This window comes from Apium graveolens, chromosome 3 (genome assembly GCF_009905375.1).
Source record: "Apium graveolens cultivar Ventura chromosome 3, ASM990537v1, whole genome shotgun sequence".
In the NCBI taxonomy this organism is placed as follows: domain Eukaryota; kingdom Viridiplantae; phylum Streptophyta; class Magnoliopsida; order Apiales; family Apiaceae; genus Apium; species Apium graveolens.
In genome coordinates this window covers 131,927,490-131,940,830 of record NC_133649.1, presented here as the reverse complement: position 1 = coordinate 131,940,830, position 13,341 = coordinate 131,927,490, and the positions used below count along the sequence as shown (strand labels likewise).

The window sequence follows — 13,341 nt, the reverse complement described above, 5'->3', positions numbered from 1 at the left end:
GCGTATACTTGCGTAAATTTTAGCGTGTGTTTTCGCCCTAACAAGTTTTTGGCACCGCTGCCGGGGACTCGGTGTTAATTTTGTTTATGTTCTTATCATCAGTGGTCGTTAAAGTTCACTGAATCGGATTTTTTTTCTTTCACGGTTTATTTGTTTGTGTTTTAGGTACTAATTACAATGGGAGACCCAGCAGCACGAACGAAAGCCTTGATGGATTTTTCTCAACCCAAGATCAATGACATTCAATCTAGCATTGTCAGGCCAGCTATCACAGCTAATACCTTTGAGATCAATCTTGGCATAATTCAATGGGTGCAAAATTCAATCTAGTTTGGGGGTTCTCCAACGGAAGATCCCAATATGCACATCGGGGATTTCATTAAGATCTGTGACAACTTCAAGTTCAACGGTGTTTCTGAAGATGCCGAGAAGCTGAGACTATTCCCATTCTCTCTAAGGGACAAGGCTAAGAGCTGGTTACACTCTCTACCAGTTGGTTCAATTGCTACTTGGGAAGATCTTGCTCAAAAATTTTCTCACTAAATTATTCCCTATGGCAAAGACAGCTGCAATCGGAAACGTTATTACTCAATTTGTGCAGCAAACAGGAGAATCTCTATGTGAAGTTTGGGAGTGCTACAAGGAGATGCTTAGGAAGTGTCCTCATCATGGAATGCCTGATTGGATGATCATTAATTTCTTCTATAATGGGTTGGGAGTACATTCAAGACTCATGCTCGATGCAGCATCAGGTGGAACACTATAGGAAAAGAGCTATGAGGAAGCTTATGATCTAATTGAACTGATGGTTGCTAATGAATATCAGTATCCAACCGAGAGATTTCCAAAGGGCAAGGTATGAGGAGTTCTTGAAGTGGATACAGCTACGGCTATCACTGCTCAACTAAGGGCATTGCCTATGAAGATCGATTCTATGTCTAACTATGGAGCTAATCAGATAACTAGAGTTTGAGAGCTGTGTGCAGGTTCGCATGCGACGGAGCAATGAGCTATAAATAGTGAATCGACTCAGTTTGTAAGCAAATTTCAGAGGTCACGGCAACCAGTTCCAGACACTTATCATCCTGACAACTGGAATCATCCTAACTTCAGCTGGAGCAACAATCAGAATGCGATGCAACAACCGTTCCAGCAGTTTGGAGAAAAACAATTCAACCCTCCTTGTTTTCAGCAACAATTTGCACCAAGACAACAACTTCAACTTCAACAACAAACTCATGATGCAGGTCAATCTTCGAATGAAAAATCTGAATTGGAGGAGTTGAGGCTTATGTGGAAAAACCAGGCTCTTATATGCCAAAACCAGGCTATTTCTATCAAGAGTCTGGAGGACCAAATAGGGCAAATTTCTAACGCCTTATTGAATCGACCACCAGGAATGCTTCCTAGTGATACAGAAGCCAATCCAGGCAAAAGGGAAGTTGAAGAACAGGTGAACGCCATCACCTTGAGGTCTGGAAAGGTCGCAAGCCCCAAAATTCAGCTAGACGAAGAGCCTGAAAAATCTAAAGTTTCAGAAAATGAAGTTGTGGCTGAAGAAAAACTGCTGAAGGATGCCGAGGTGGAACCAATGAAGAAAACTGTGGAACACACTCCTCCTGAGAGTAATACAGGGGAGAAGCAGGTCTATTCTCCACCTCCTTTTCCTAAGAGGCTGCAGAAGCAGAAGTTGGATAAGCAATTTGCTAAGTTTCTGGTGGTGTTCAAGAAACTTAATATCAACATACTTTCCGTTGAAGCTCTTGAACAGATGCCTAGCTATGCGAGGTTTATGAAAGGTATTCTTTATCGGAAAGTGATGCTCGATGCCTTAGAGATCATTGCTCTTACGGAGGAATGCAGTGCTGTGCTGCAACAGAAGTTGCCACCGAAACTTTAAGATCCCTGAAGCTTCACTATTTCTTGCACCATCGAAAACTTGTCGTTTGACAAGTGTTTAAGTGATTTAGGATCTAGCATCAATCAGATGCCCTTATTTATCTTCAAGAAGCTTGGTCTACCTGATCCAAAACCAACATACATGTCATTGCAACTAGCTGATCATTCCATCGCTTATCCACGAGGTATAGTGGAGGATGTCATGGTCAAGGTGGATAAACTCGTCTTCTTTGCTGATTTTGTAATTCTAGATTTTGAGGAAGAAAAGAAGATTCGCATCATCTTGGGAAGACCATTCTTGGCTACAGGCCGAACTATGATCGATATGCAAAAATGAGAGCTTACGATGAAGGTTCAAGATCAGAAGGTCACTTTTAATGTGTTCAAAGCAATAAAGTTACCCACAGCTAAAGAGGAGTGCTTTAAAGTAGAATGGGTCGACTCTGTCGGGAATTCGGAGCTTGAGCAATTGCCAAAGTCAGATACCTTAGAGAGATCCTTAATAGGGGAATCAGTTATTGAAAAGGAAGAAGGAGCAGGGCAACTGCAGGTTCTGAATGCTCCTCTGTGGAAGAGGAAGTTGGATATGCCATTCGATTCTCTTGGTTTATAAGAGCTGAAAATTTCTCAGGAACGTCTCGAGCCGTTTATTGAAGACGTTTCCACACTTGAGCTTCACCCACTACCAGATCACTTGAGTTATGCATTCTTAGGTGCACCTCATGATAAAGGCTTGGGATATATTTTTGATGATATAGAGGGTAGCCGAACGAGTCCTCCAATGCCTACAGAGGGTTCTTCTCATGTTCAGCAAGTAGTTGATAGGACTGGTATTGGTGATGAGCAGTACAGGTGAGTAACTAGGCGTATGGAGGCCATGCACGACATTCACCGTCATTTTGCTGCAAATTTGACACAGGATTTGGGCACTATTTTCCGAGCCACTGGTGTCGAGGTTGATAGGCCACCTGATCCTCCACCCGAGGAGGGTGATCTTTCCGACGACTAGCTATGCCTGAAATCCTTATTATTACCTTCAATGAGGACATTGAAAATTTTAAGTTTGGGGGTTCTAATGTCACAATTAGTTTGTGTGTGTCCATATAGTTCATATAGATTTATGTTGCATATAGTTTTATTTCATTCGTAGTGTTGCATGATTGTTCATATAGGACATATTTGTTTTTTTATATGATTTCATATAGTTGCATTTGCATGCATATTTAGCATGATCCCTTAAGTTGAGCTATATCCGATTGATTGGTTGATGTTGATGTGAGTGTAGTGATGACGAATAGAGGGATATTTAAGTCCTAATGAATTGATTTGCATGCCAAAAACAATTATTTTCACAAAGTCTTATAGGATTGCTTTTGATCTAGATCATAATTATGCTTGTTTATTAGTTGATATTTAATCACTTGGTTATATTTAGAATTTGTGATATTCTTGTAATGACGTAAAAATACTGATTTTTTTATCTGGAGAAAAACTTGGATTTCATTGCTAGTTGTGTAAGGCTAGGCTTCAAATGGCTACTAGCCGAATCATATTTTTATGAGTAGTCTAGGGTTGAATGAGATGGAGCGAAACACACTCATTCAGAAATTGTTGAAAAAAAAGAAAGAATAAAAAAAGAGAAAAAAAAGAAAGAAAATAAATAAAATATGTGTTATGCATAATTGATCAAGATTGAGCTCTTTAATACTCGAGTTATTAAGTTCTAGGGGACTTTGTGCCTAGTGACCTAAGGCTTTTATAGTCTGGGATCCGCTAACCTAACGCTCGCTACATGGGTATTATTGCATAAGTCTTTTGGGACCTCATTCATTGCATAGTCAAGTAAGCATCTTTATTATGTGTTCAATAATAGCATGAATCTTTCTATAACTCTATTAGAAAGGAGGTGTTGTGACTCATTATGTGTTTAATATTTATTCTAGTTATAAACTTGTGATTGTTTTTATGAAAGATAATTTATGGTTATTGATCTAGTATCGAGAGTATATCTGGTAAGCATCCACACACGCACGTTTCTGGTTTGTGAGTTGGTTTGCGGTATTTATTCGAGCTCTGTTTTGAGTCATTGCATTCTTAGAGACATTGGCTTATTCATTTGATTATGGTTATTCTGAGGGGATCGATTGCATTATCATTTAGTTGCATTCTCGTAGTTACATTCATGTATTAGGTTTATTTTGTAGTTTTGAGTCTGTTTATGCTTGAGGACAAGCATTGATTCAAGTTTGGGGGTGTGATAAGTGGATTTTATATCTACTTATAACGCTTCATTATGAGCTTAAGTTGGTGTTTTTGACTCAAGTTGTTGGTATTTTTGATGTGTTTTTATTTTATTGCATTCCAGGCATCAGTTAAAGGAAGAAAGAAGCTTTTCAAAGAATTATCCTAAAAAAAAGATCATAATTGGAAGCCTAGGCTATTTTGAAGTTCTAGAGAATCTCGTTAGCTTCGCGTGGGTAGTTGAATCACCTAATTCTGACGAGCAGAACTCAAGATATGGCCAAAATAAGAATTGATAGATTTTTCCAGAATGTCAGCACGGCCGCGCTAGAACCAGCGGGGTCGCGCCAAAACCAGCACGCCCGCACAGCTGAAAACACTATTTTAGCGCGGTCGCGCCCGAAAATAGCTCGCTCGTTCCCGATTTCTGCCCCAGAATCCTAATTTTAATCGAAATGAAGATTTTGAGAGTCCTGGTCATCCTGGAGCCTATATATACCAATAAAAAGATATTTTTAACAACAAGGAGACCTGGGAGAGCAATAAGAAGACCTAAAGAGCACGAGAAAGCTACGGAGAAGAAGACTTTTATTTTCTTTGATTTAGGCAATACTTGGATTCTTATTTTCGATTTGTCTTTGAACCCTAGTATTCTTTTATTGTTTATTATCATGCTTTCATTGGAACCCATGGTGATGATGAGTTCGATTATGAACTAGTCGTTATCATGGGGTTCTAGCGGATTTATTTATGGATTTCTTTAGTTAAATTGTTTCGATACCTTTGTGTGTGGTGATTGTATGATAACCTAGTATTGGTTGTGCTTATTCGTCTTATGTGCGTAGCTAACATATAGGATAGCATGTTAATCTCTATTGAAGCGAAAGTGAATATAGAGATTTAGCCATGCTAGCATAGGTTCATGTATTTGTTATGCATGATTTGTAGGTAATTTTAACCATCTTACTTGCCCTATGTAATCACGATAGATAACTTGCGCATTAAACCGTTATATTTTCAATTCTTATAGACATATAAGGACTAAGCATAATTGGTGTTTATTCAACTTTTATCCCTTTTATGGATGCTTGGTAGTAGGGTATTCGTACAACGAAAGTTGGCGTTTATCAGTTTTGTGTTATCTGATTAGTGTCATCACCATTACATGCTAAGGTTAAGAACAAAAACGCTATTGAATGATGTATTTAATGAAGTTAGGATCCCATATTTGTCATATAAGTAATTCAACCATTCTTGTTCTCTTAGTTATAATTGTTAGTTTAATTCTTAGTTATAAACAATCTCAACTTGTTATTTGTCTTAGCATTGAGCGATAACCATATATTGTTGCATAGGTGCATAAATTGAACTTAACCTAAACCGGTCTCTATGGGAACAAATCTGATTTATATCTTATACTACTTGCGAACTTGTATACTTGCGTCAATTTTAACGCGTGTTTTCACCCTAACAAGTTTTTGGCACCGCTGTCGGGGACTCGATATTAATTTTATTTAAGTGCTTGTCATCAGTGGTCGTTAAAGTCCACTGACTCGGATTTTTTTTCTTTCACGATTTATTTGTTTGTGTTTTAGGTACTCATTATAATGGGAGATCCAGCAGTATGAATGAAAGCCTTGATGGATTTTTCTCAACCCAAGATCAATGATATTCAATCTAGCATTGTCAGACCAGCTATCACAGCTAATAACTTTAAGATCAAGCCTGGAATAATTCAATGGGTGCAGAATTCAATCCAGTTTGAGGGTTCTCCAACGGAAGATACCAATATGCACATTAGGGATTTCATTGAGATCTGCGACACCTTCAAGTTCAACGGTGTTTCTGAAGATGCCGTGAAGCTGGAACTATTCCCATTCTCTTTGAGGGACAAGGCTAAGAGTTGTTTACACTCTCTACCAGCTGGTTCGATTGCTACTTGGGAAGATCTTGCTCAAAAATTTATCACTAAATTCTTCCCTATGGAGAAGACAGTTGCAATCAGAAACGCTATTACTCAATTTGTGCAGCAAACGGGAGAATCTCTATGTGAAGCTTGGGAGCCCTACAAGGAGATGCTTAGGAAGTGTCCTCATCATGGAATACCTGATTGGATGATCATTAATTGCTTTCATAATAGGTTGGGAGCACAGTCAAGACCAATGCTCGATGCAGCATCAGGTGGAGCACTATGGGAAAAGAGCTATGAGGAAGCTTATGATCTAATTGAACTGATGGCTGCTAATGAATATCAGTATCCAACCCAGAGATTTCCACAGGGCAAGGTAGCAGGAGTTCTTGAAGTGGATACAGCTACGACTATAACTGCTCAACTAAGGGCGTTGTCTATGAAGATCGATTCTCTAGCTAACTATGGTGTTATTTAGATAACTAGAGTTTAAGAGCTGTGTGCAGGTTTGCATGCAACGGAGCAATGCGATATAAATAGTGAATCAGCTCAGTTTGTGAGCAACTTTCAGAGGTCACAGCAACCAGTTCCAGACACTTATCATCTTGACAACTGGAATCATCCTAACTTCAGCTGGAGCAACAATCAGAATGCGATGCAACAGCCATTCCAGCAGTTTGGAGAAAAAAAATTCAACCCTCCTGGTTTTCAACAAAAATTTGCACCAAGACAACAACTTCAACTTCAACAACAAACTCATGATGCTGGTCAATCTTCGAATGAAAAATCTGAATTGGAGGAGTTGAGGCTTATGTGCAAAAACCAGGCTCTTATATGCCAAAACCAGGTTATTTCTGTCAAGACTCTGGAGGACCAAATATGGCAAATTGCTAACGCCTTATTGAATCGACCACCAAGAATGCTTCCTAGTGATACAGAAGCCAATCCAGGAAAAAGGGAAGTTGAAGAACATATAAACGCCATCATCTTGAGGTCTGGAAAGGTCACAAGCCCCAAAATTCTGTAAGACGAAGAGCCTTGAAAATCTCAAGTTTCAGAAAATTAAGTTGTGGCTAAAGAAGAAGTGCTGAAGGATGCCGAGGTGGAACCAAGGAAGAAAACTTTGGAACACACTCCTCCTGAGAGTAATATAGGGGAGAACAGGTTTATCCTCCACCTCCTTTTCCTAAGAGGCTGCAGAAATTTGCTAAGTTTCTGGAGGTGTTCAAGAAACTTCATATCACATACCTTTCACTGAAGCTCTTGAACAGATGCCTAGCTATACGAGGTTTATGAAAGGTATTCTCCCTCATAAAATGAAGCTCGATGACTTAGAGACCGTTGCTCTTACGGAGGAATGTAGCGTTGTGTTGTAACAGAAGTTACCTCCGAAGCTTTAAGATCTTCGAAGCTTCACTATTCCTTGCACCATCGGAAACTTGTCGTTCGACAAGTGTTTAAGTGATTTAGGAGCTCGCATCAATCTGTTGCCCTTATCTATCTTCAAAACGCTTGGTCTACATGATCTAAAACCGACATACATGTCATTGCAACTAGCTGATCATTTCATCGCTTATCTACGAGGTATAGTGGAGGATGTCTTGGTCAAGGTGGATAAACTCATCTTCCCTGCTGATTTTGTAATTCTAGATTTTGAGGAAGATAAGAAGATTCCCATCATTTTGGTAAGACCATTCTTGGCTACAGGCCGAACTATGATCGATGTGCAAAAAGGAGAGCTTACGATGAAGGTTCAGGTTCACGTCACTTTTAATGTGTTCAAAGGAATAAAGTTACCCACAACTAAAGAAGAATGCTTTAAAAGAAAAGTGGGTCGACTCTGTCGGGAATTCGGAGCTTGAGCAATTACCAAAGTCAGATACCTTAGAGAGATCTTTAATAGGGGAATCAGTTATTGAAAAGGAAGAAGGAGCAGGGCAGCTGCAGGTTATGAATGCTCCTTCGTGGAAGAGGAAGTTGGATATGCCATTCAATTCTCTTGGGTTAGAAGAGCTGAAAATTTCTCAGGAACATCTCGAGCCGTCTATTGAAGATATTTCCACACTTGAGCTTCACCCACTACCAGATCACTAGAGTTATGCATTCTTAGGTACACCCCATGATAAGGGCTAGGGATATATTTTTGATGATGTAGAGGGTAACCGAACGAATCCTCCAGTGCCTACAAAGGGTTCTTCTCATGTTCAGCAGGTAGTTTATAGGACTGGTGTTAGTGATGAGCAGTACAGGCGAGTAACTAGGTGTATGGAGGCCATGCACGACATTCATCATCATTTTGCTGCAGATTTGACATAGGCTTTGGGCACTACTTTCCAAGACACTGGTGTCGAGGTTGATTGGCCACCTGATCCTCCACCCGAGGAGGGTGATCTTTTTGACGACTAGGTATGCCTGAAATCCTTATTATTACCTTCAATGAGGACATTGAAAATTTTAAGTTTTGGGGTGATAATGTAAATATTAGTTTGTGTGTGTCCATATAGTTCATATAGATTAATGTTACATATAGTTGTATTTCATTCGAAGTGTTGCATGATTGTTCATATAAGACATATTTGTCTGTTTTTTTATGTGATTTCATATAGTTGCATTTGCATGCATATTTAGCATGATCCCTTAAGTTGAGCTATATCTGATTGATTGGTTGATGTTGATGTGAGTGTAGTGATGATGAATAGAGGGATGTTTAAGTCCTAATGAATTGATTTGCATGCCAGTAACAAATATTTTCACAAAGTCTTATAGGATTGCTTTTGATCTAGATCATAATTATGCTTGTTCATTAGTTGATATTTAATCACTTCGTTATATTTAGAATTTGTGATATTCTCGTAATGACGTAAAAATACTGATTTTTTTAATTTGGAGAAAAACTTGGATTTCATTGCTAGTTGTGTAAGGCTAGGCTTTAAATGGCTACTAGCCGAATCATATTTTTATGCGTAGTCTAGGGTTGAATGAGATGGAGCGAAACGCACTCATTCAAAAATTGTTAAAAAAAGAAAGAAAAAAAAGAGAAAAAAGGAAAGAAAAGAAAAAAAAATATGTGTTATGCATAATTGATCAAGAGTGAGCTCTTTAATACTCGAGTTATTAAGTTCTAGGGACTTTTTTCCTAGTGACCTAAGGCTTTTATAGGATGGGATCCGCTAACCTAACGCTCGCTACATGGGTATTATTGCATAAGTCTTTTGGGACCTCATTCATTGCACGATCAAGTAAGCATCTTTATTATGTGATCAATAATAGCATGAATCCTTCTATAATTCTAGTAGAAAGGAGGTGTTGGAGTCATTATGCGTTTAACTTTTATTCTAGTTATAAACTTATGATTATTTTGATGAAAGATAAGTTATGGTTATTGATCTAGTGTCGAGAGTATATCTGTTAAGCATCCACACATGGACGTTTCTGGTTTGTGAGTTGGTTTATGGGATTTATTTGAGCTCTGTTTTGAGTCATTGTATTCTTAGAGATATTGGCTTATTCATTTGTTTATGGTTATTCTAAGGGGATCGATTGCATTATCATTTAGTTGCATTCTCGTAGTTGCATTCATGCATTAGGTTTATTTTGTAGTTTTGAGTCTGTTTATGCTTGAGGACAAGCATCGATTCAAGTTTGGGGGTGTGATAAGTGGATTTTATATATACTTGGAACGCTTCATTACGAGCTTAAGTTGGTGTTTTGGACTCAAGTTGTTGGTATTTTTGATGTGTTCTTGTTTTATTGCATTTCAGGCATCAGTTAAAGGAAGAAAGAAGATTTTCAAAGAATTATCCTAAAACAGATCAGAATTGGAGGCCTAGTCTATTTTCAAGTTCTATAGAATCTCGTTAGCTTCACGTGGGCAGTTGAATCGCCTAATTCTGACGAGCAGAACTGAAGATATGGCCAAAAGAAGAATTATCAGAATTTTTCCAGGATGTCAGCGCAGCCGCGCTAGAACCAGCGCGGTCGCACCAGAACCAGCTCGCCCGTGCCGCTGAAAACACTATTTTAGCGCGTCAATGCCTGAAAACAGCGCGCTCGCGCTCGGTTTCTGCCCCAGAATCCTGATTTTAATCGAAATTGAAGATTTTGAGAGTCCTAATCATCCTAGAGCCTATATATACCAATAAAAAGATGTTTTTAACAACAAGGAGACCTGAAAGAGCAATAAGAAGACCTAAAGAGCATGAGAAGGCTACGGAGAAGAAGGCTTTTGTTTTCTTTGATTTAGGCGATACTTGGATGCTTCTTTTCGATTTGTCTTTGAACCCTAGTACTCTTATATTGTTTCTTATCATGCTTTCATTGGAACCCATGGTGATGATGAGTTCGATTATGAACCAATCATTATCATGGGGTTCTAGCGGATTTATTTATGGATTTCTTTAGTTAAATTGTTTCGATACCTTAGTGTCTGGTGATTGTATGATAACCTAGTATTGGTTGTGCTTATTCGCCTTATGTGCGTAGTTAACATATAAGATAGCATGTTAATCTCTATTGAAGCGAAAGTGAATATAGAGATTTAGCCATGCTAGCATAGGTTCATGTATTTGTTATGCATGATTTGTAGGTAATTTTAACCATCTTACTTGCCCTATGTAATCACGATATATAACTTGCGCATTAAACCGTTATGTTTAAGGACTAAGCATAATTGGTGTATATTCAAGTTCTATCTCTTTTGTGGATGCTTGGTAGTAGGGTATTCGTACAACGAAAGTTGGCGTTTATCAGTTTTGTGTTATATGATTAGTGTCATCACCATTACATGCTAAGGTTAAGAACAAAAAGACTATTGAATGATGTATTTAATGAAGTTAGGATCCCATATTTGTCATGTAAGTAATTCAACCATTCTTGTTCTCTTAGTTATAATTGTTAGTTTAATTCTTAGTTATAAACAATCTCAACTTGTTATTTGTCTTAGCATTGAGCGATAACCAAACATAGTTGCATAGGTGCATAAATTGAACTTAACTTAAACCGATCTCTGTGGGAACAAATCTGATTTATATCTTAAACTACTTGCGAACGTGTATACTTGCGTGAATTTTAACGCCTGTTTTCCCCCCAACAAGTTTTTAGCGCCGCTGCCGGGGACTCGGTGTTAATTTTGTTTATGTGCTTGTCATCAGTGGTCGTTAAAGTTCACTGACTTGGATTTTTTTTTCTTTCACGATTTATTTGTTTATGTTTCAGGTACTCATTACAATGAGAGATCCAGCAGCATGAATGAAAGCCTTGATGGATTTTTCTCAACCCAATGTCAATGACATTCAATCTAGCATTGTCTGGCCAGCTATCACAACTAATACCTTTGAGATCAAGCCTGGCATAATTCAATGGGTGCAGAATTCAATCCGGTTTGGGGGTTCTCCAACGGAAGATCCTAATATGCACATTAGGGATTTCATTGAGATCTGTGACACCTTCAAGTTTAACAGTGTTTCTGAAGATGCCGTAAAGCTGGGACTATTCCCATACTCTCTGAGGGACAAGGCTAAGAGTTGGTTACACTCTCTACCAGCTGGTTCGATTGCTACTTGGGAAGATCTTGCTCAAAAGTTTCTCACTAAATTCTTCCTTATGGCAAAGACAGCTGCAATCAGAAACGCTATTACTCATTTTATGCAGCAGACGAGAGAATCTCTATGTAAAGCTTGGGAGCGCTACAAGGAGATGCTTAGGAAGTGTCCTCATCATGGATTTCCTGATTGGATGATCATTAATTACTTCCATAATGGGTTGGGAGCACAGTCAAGACCCATGCTCGATGCAGCATCAGGTGGAGCACTATTTGCAAAGAGCTATGAGGAAGCTTATGATTTAACTTAACTGATGGCTGCTAATGAATATCAGTATCAAACCTAGAGATTGCCACAGGGCAAGGTAGCAGGAGTTCTTGAAGTGGATACATCTATGGCTATCACTGCTCAACTAAGGGCATTGTCTATGAAGATCGATTCTCTAGTTAACTATGGTGCGAGTCAGATAACTAGAGTTTGTGAGCTGTGTGCAGGTTCACATGCGACGGAGCAATGCGCTATAAATATTGAATCAACTCAGTTTGTGAGCAACTTTCAGAGGTCACAGCAACCAGTTCCAGACACTTATCATCCTGACAACTGGAATCATCCTAACTTCACATAGAGCAACAATCAGAATGTGATGCAACAGCCGTTCCAGCAGTTTACATAAAAACAATTCAACCCTCTTGGTTTTCAACAACAATTTGCACCAACACAACAACTCCAATTTCAATAACAAACTCATGATGCAGGTCAATCTTCGAAAGAAACATCTGAATTGGAGGAGTTGAAGCTTATGTGCAAAAACCAGGCTCTTATACACCAAAACCAGGATGTTTCTATCAAGACTCTAGACGACCAAATGGGGCAAATTGCTAACGCCTTATTGAATCGACCACCAGGAATGCTTCCTAGTGATACAGAAGCCAATCCAGGCAAAAGGGAAGTTGAAGAACAGGTGAACGCCATCACCTTGAGGTCTGGAAAGGTCGCAAGCCCCAAAATTCAGCAAGACAAAGAGCCTGAAAAATCTCAAGTTTCAGAAAATGAAGTTGTGGCTGAAGAAAAAGTGATAAAGGATGCCGAGGTGGAACCAAGGAAGAAAACTGTGGAACACAATCCTCCTGAGAGTAATACAGGGGGGAAGCAGGTCTATCATCCACCTCATTTTCCTAAGAGGCTGCAGAAGCAGAAGTTGGATAAGCAATTTTTTAAGTTTCTGGAGGTGTTCAAGAAACTTTATATCAACATACCTTTCGCTGAAGCTCTTGAACAGATGCCTAGCTATGTGAGGTTTATGAAAGGTATTCTCTCTCGGAAAGTGAAGCTCGATGACTTAGAGACCTTTGATCTTATGGAGGAATGCAGTGCTCTGCTACAACAGAAGTTGCCTCCAAAGCTTTAAGATCTTAGAAGCTTCACTATTCCTTGCACCATCAGAAACTTGTTGTTCAACAAGTGTTTAAGTGATTTAGGAGCTAGCATCAATCTGATGCCCTTATCTATCTTTAAGAAGCTTGATCTACCTGATCCGACACCGACATACATGTCATTGTAACTAGCTGATCGTTCCATCGCTTATCCACGAGGTATAGTGGAGGATGTCTTGGTCAAGGTGGAAAAACTTATCTTCCCTGATGATTTTGTAATTCTAGATTTTGAGGAAGATAAGAAGATTCCCATCATCTTGGGAAGACCATTCTTGGCTATAGGCCGAACTATGATCGATGTGCCAAAAAAAGAGCTTAC

The 13,341-nt window shown here is 38.9% G+C and overlaps 3 non-coding genes across 3 annotated transcripts; all 3 read right to left on the bottom strand.

The window, feature by feature from the left end:
- Window positions 1–568: 568 nt before the first annotated feature.
- LOC141716254 (small nucleolar RNA R71) lies at window positions 569–675 on the bottom strand. The gene has a single exon (XR_012572971.1). It is a non-coding gene; the product is annotated as a small nucleolar RNA R71 (small nucleolar RNA).
- Window positions 676–6,137: 5,462 nt separating this feature from the next.
- LOC141715770 (small nucleolar RNA R71) lies at window positions 6,138–6,244 on the bottom strand. The gene has a single exon (XR_012572520.1). It is a non-coding gene; the product is annotated as a small nucleolar RNA R71 (small nucleolar RNA).
- A 5,421-nt stretch (window positions 6,245–11,665) lies between these two features.
- LOC141716439 (small nucleolar RNA R71) lies at window positions 11,666–11,772 on the bottom strand. The gene has a single exon (XR_012573149.1). It is a non-coding gene; the product is annotated as a small nucleolar RNA R71 (small nucleolar RNA).
- Between the last annotated feature and the right edge of the window lie 1,569 nt (window positions 11,773–13,341).